The sequence below is a fragment of the Camelus bactrianus genome, chromosome 10 (assembly GCF_048773025.1).
Source record: "Camelus bactrianus isolate YW-2024 breed Bactrian camel chromosome 10, ASM4877302v1, whole genome shotgun sequence".
In the NCBI taxonomy this organism is placed as follows: Eukaryota; Metazoa; Chordata; class Mammalia; order Artiodactyla; family Camelidae; genus Camelus; species Camelus bactrianus.
In genome coordinates, this window is record NC_133548.1 from 51719390 (window position 1) to 51724398 (window position 5009).

The 5009-nt window shown below is 42.9% G+C and overlaps 1 non-coding gene across 1 annotated transcript; it reads right to left on the reverse strand.

Annotated features, from left to right (window-relative positions):
* Window positions 1–4653: 4653 nt before the first annotated feature.
* Window positions 4654–4726, reverse strand: TRNAP-AGG (transfer RNA proline (anticodon AGG)). The gene has a single exon. It is a non-coding gene; the product is annotated as a tRNA-Pro (tRNA).
* Window positions 4727–5009: the final 283 nt, after the last annotated feature.

Below are 5009 nucleotides of genomic sequence, written 5' to 3' on the forward strand. Positions count from 1 at the left end.
GACTCTCTGAGGCGGCGCGCGCGAGCTGCGCGCATGCGCCCAGCCGCTTAGCCAGCGGGCGCCCAGAGCTGAGGCGTTTAAACCTCCCGCTCGCCGTCCTTTCGCGGCTCCGCCTCACTTCCCGGCCCGGGTGGGGGTGCTTCGCTGCGTCTGCGCGGTTTCTACGGCGACAAGTTAAGTCATTTGCTACCTCACACTTTGGTTCAAATAGTTGCTGGGTGTCTGCTCTGGGTCTTGATTTTCCCTGTCGTTGGGGTCCCTAGATGAGAGAAAACTGTATTTTCCCCTTGAGACCTTCACATACCAATGAAGGGGACACACTTGTAATCCCAGGTGGGTAAAAGTACCTGAGAATCCTGGAGGCGCCTAATCCGGACACCGGAACGGGAGTAGTAGCTCCAGGTGGAGAATGGCATGGGCAAAGATACAGAGGTGAAAACAGCCTGTGCTTCTAGAACTCTGAGCTAGGCTCTGGGGCAGTGCCTGCCTGAGTGGAACCCTCTGGGGAGGCAGGCTAGAGCCTCGTGCTCCTCACACTTGGTGTGCAGGTAACTTGGGGATCTCGTTAAAATTCGAATTCTCTTTCAGGAGGTCCAGCAAACTCCTGCATCTCGTCAGTGCTGCTGATACCTGGGCCATAAGGGCCGAGGCACGAGGAATGGAACTAGTCTTGTCTCCTTCATGTACTGTCTAATCTTGGACAAATGACTAATCTTTCTAAACCTGGTTTTCCTTTTTTGTAAGTAAAAGATAAATATGGTGTCTATCTCCTAAAGTGATTGTGAGGATGAGAATGCATGTAACTTGCTTGGTATGATGCCAGGACAGAATAAATATTCAATAAATAATATTTCAGAGAAATTAAGTAACTCGCTGAAAGATGGACAGCAGGTATCTGACAGTGTCACTGTCCTCATATGAATTAATGCCCTCCCACAACTTTGAATGCCACCCACGTGAGTATGACACTCAAATTTATATCTCAAGCCCAGCCCTTTTCTCTCACCTCCAGATCCTTTCATCCAACTGCCTACCTGCCATCTCTTCCATGTTTTAAAGGCACCTTGCATTAGTTTCCTAGGCTGCTGTAACAAATTACCACAAACTTAAAGCACAAACTTGAAACAACACAAATGTATTCTCTTATAATTCTGGAGATCAGAAGTCTAAAATCAGTCTCATTAGGCTAAAGTCAAGATGTCATTAATGTTGGTTCCTCCTGGAGGTTCTGAAAGGAGAATCTTTTTTGTTTTTTTTCCCCCCAGCGTTTGGAAGTTGCATTCCTTGGCCCCTTCCTTGCATCACTCTAACCTCTTGCTTTTATTGTCACATCTATTACTTTTCTAGACTCTAATCTCCCTTATTTCCTTTTTATAAGAACACTTGTGAGGGCATCTAGGGCCCATGTGGATAATCCAAGATAATCTCTGAGTCTCAAAATATTTAATTTAGTCAATCTGCAAAGTCCCTTTTGCCATGTAAGATAATAGTCGCACGTTCCAGAGATTAGGACACAGATATCTTTGGAGGCCATTATTTAGTTTACCACCCACTTCAAACTTAGTATATCCAAAACTGAACTCATGATCTTTCAACAGAGAATGACATCAACGATTCAGCTGTTTATCTTCCTTGCCCTGCACCTGCAAATTCACTGTGAACTTACTAACTCACTACCCACTCCCAAACCTCTTCTCTCTTTTCCATTTCTTCTAGAGTCTGGAAAACTTAAACCATTGATCTTCCAGCTTCCCTAGCAGCTATATGTGACCTGATGGCCCAGTTCTGTCTAGTAGGACTTAAGCAGAAGTCTGCTGGGGGGTTCTCTGGGAAGGGGTTTCCTTTCTTGATAAAAGAGACCGTTGTTATGGATTTTGCCCCTTTTTCATTCCTTCTGTCTTGGACTTGGTCATGAGGCAGGGAGCTGGCCTCAGATGTGAGGAAAAGGCACATCATGCTGGCCCTGACATCACTGAGTTGCTAAACAAATCCCTTCTACCTTCAGAATTCTTACTATCTTCTCATTATCTAAGGAAATTTATTATTATCTGAGGAAACACACACCTTCCTTATGTGCTTGAGCCGCTGTTGGTTATATTGTCTGCTCCTTCCAGCTAACGTTTTTCTGTTATTGCCAAGTCCTGTCTGTTTGACTTCCTTGTTACTGTCCCATTCATCCACTCCCCTCCACCCACTCCCCTCCACCCGCTGTTTTTTCTTCTCTCTAGTCTGACTTGCTTTCAGCTTCTGGTGCATTCCATATTTCCGCCTGTTGTTTCTAGAAAACCAGCTTCTGTACCCCAATAGCTGAATTGAGAGTCAGAGGCAGAGTTTTGGGAGGATAGAAAAGAACAGTTTTATTGCTTTGCCTGGCAAAGGCAGTCACAGCAGGCTCATGCCTTAAGACGGTGATCCCATCTTGGGGCTGGGGTCTTGAGGTTTTATAGAAAAACGGGATGGAACAGAAAAGGTGATAATAATCAGGGCATTTTACAGGGTGTTACATTCTCTTCATCTTGATAGGAACTTGCTGTTGTTATGGAGGAATTAAGGAGGGTCTGCCCATTTTCTTGAGCTTTAGTCCATGACCTTTCAAAACCTCTAGGGTAAAAAGTATTAAGTTATTCTAAGAAAAGAGTGCAGAGAGGGGGAACTTGTTAGTCATAAGGTCAGTTTAGCTAATAGTACAGGCCTGAACAACTCAGTAGCCATCTTGTTAGTTTTCTACTCTTTCACTGCAGCTTTACACATTCTGTTCCTTCTATTTGGAATGTTCTTCCTTCTCCCCGTTAAAAAACAAAATTCCCCTGAGTAAATCTTAAAGATCTTACTGGCTTCATTCAGTGGTTTATGAATCAAGCAGCATCCAATCTAGCAGATAAGGGGGAGGTTATAACTCCGTGTAGAGCATGTGCTTAGCATGCATGAGGTCCTCGGTTCAATCCCCAGTACCTTCATTAAAAATATTTAAATAAACCTAATTACCTCCCCCTAAAATTAAAAAGAAAAAAAAAAAGATACCACACCAATCTATCGGATAGAAAGGAACTCTGAAGAGCTGTACAAAAGAAGAAGACTTTTATAGGTAGAGGGGAGCAGGAACAAAGAAGTTACACTAGGCAAAAAAGCAGATTGGTTATTGCAAGGTTACTTTCCATATAGAAGATGGCAGCTGTTAATCAAGCAGATTACCCTCTAATGCTGATAAGGCGATTCCTGATTTTCTGGTTTAAGATTCCATTTCCAGGAGGATGAAACTATAATTAAGACTCTGGTAATATGGAGCTTAGCATAAGTGACCCCATTTGGGGCACAGTGTCTCGTTTTTAACATCTCCATAGGCTAGTTACCTAGTTACCTCTTCATCCTTTAGCTCTCAGATCAAGCACCACTTTTCCAGGGAAATCTTCCCTGACCACCTCTTGTGTACCTGTCAGCTGAGTGCAATTTTACATTGATTTGTGTGACTATCTATTCCCTCCATTAGGTATTCATTCCATCAGGGCAGGGACCTTGTGTGTTTTTACTCACTGTTGTGGCAGCCGAACTGGCACAGCAGCCGGCACAACATATGCACTCAGTATTTGTGGAATGATGTGATTGTCTGAAACAGGATTCCAGCCCCAAGTCTCTCCTACCTCAAATCCCTGCTTTTTTCCCCCACAGTACACCATACAGTATGATAGATTTGGAACATGGGGGTAAATTGCATAAAAGGATTGATGTCAGCTTTAAAGGATCTTCAGTCTAGAAAATCGGACCAGATAGAATTATAAACAACTTGGTGAAGAAATTTTTCATAAATTACATGACCTGGCCTCTCCTTACTTGGGAGATAATTGATTCTGCTCTCAGTCCTGGTGCCTTGTTGGCGGCTGAAAGCTCTCCTAACCACTATAACAAGTGGTTCTCTCTGAAAGGGAGGGTGCACAGATTTTGATGAGGTGCTCAGATTTTGGTTATCCCATAGACCACAGCAACTCCATGGTTCTGAGTACTTAGAGACTTGTTTTTATTTTTAATTCTTGTGTTTCTTAGAACCTGAACAGAAGATTATGATTAATCCAATAAATTTTATGTTTTTATACCTTAGGATGATTATTCATTGTCACTTAGAGGATAAAGTCAGAAAGAAACAGTCAAATCCCAAGTTTAAAAATAAAAATGAACAGTATTGCATTTAGATATTGTATTAGTTCTCTCTTGCTGCATAACAAATTACCAAAAACTTAGTGGCTTAAAACAAGAAACATTTTTATCTCCTAGTTTCTGTGGTTAGGAATTCAAGAATGGCTTAGCTGGCTGGTTCTGGCTCAGGGTCTCTCACAAGGCTGCAGTCAGTATGACCTCAGAGGCTGTAGTTCACTTGAAGGCTTGACTAGAGCTGGAGGATCCATTTCCAAGACCAGCAGTTCCTCTCAATGTGGACCTTTCCTTGGGCTGTGTGAGTGTCCTCAGGACATGGCAACTGCCTGCTTCCAGAGTGAGTAATCCGAGAGCCAGCACGGAGCAAGTCACAATGCCTTTTATGACCCAGTCTCTTCTGCTTCATTCTATTTGTTAGAAGCTACTTGTTGTTTTTTTTGCAGTTCTTTTTTTCTGGGAGCAGGGGTGTGGGTAATTAGGTTTTTAAAATTTACTTATGTATTTTGATGGAGATACTGGGGATTGAACCCAGGACCTCATGCATCCTAAGCATGTACTCTACCATTGAGCTATACCCTCCTCCTAGAAGCTGCTTATTAAGTCCAGCTCACACTCAAGCAGAGAGCAGTTAAGACTCCAGCTCTCAAAGGATGAATATCAGATAATTTGTTGATATATTCTAAAACTACCATATATGTCTCAGCCACGTTTTTAGGATATCAGAAACAGGATTGTTATCTAGGTGGAAGAAAAAAAAAACAATCCCATTCTGGGGAGGGCTTTCCATTTGTTATGTCTAGTTTGTCCTCCTTGTCAGCAGTCTTTCCCCCCTACATCTCCCTTCATGATGTGCATGCTCTGTG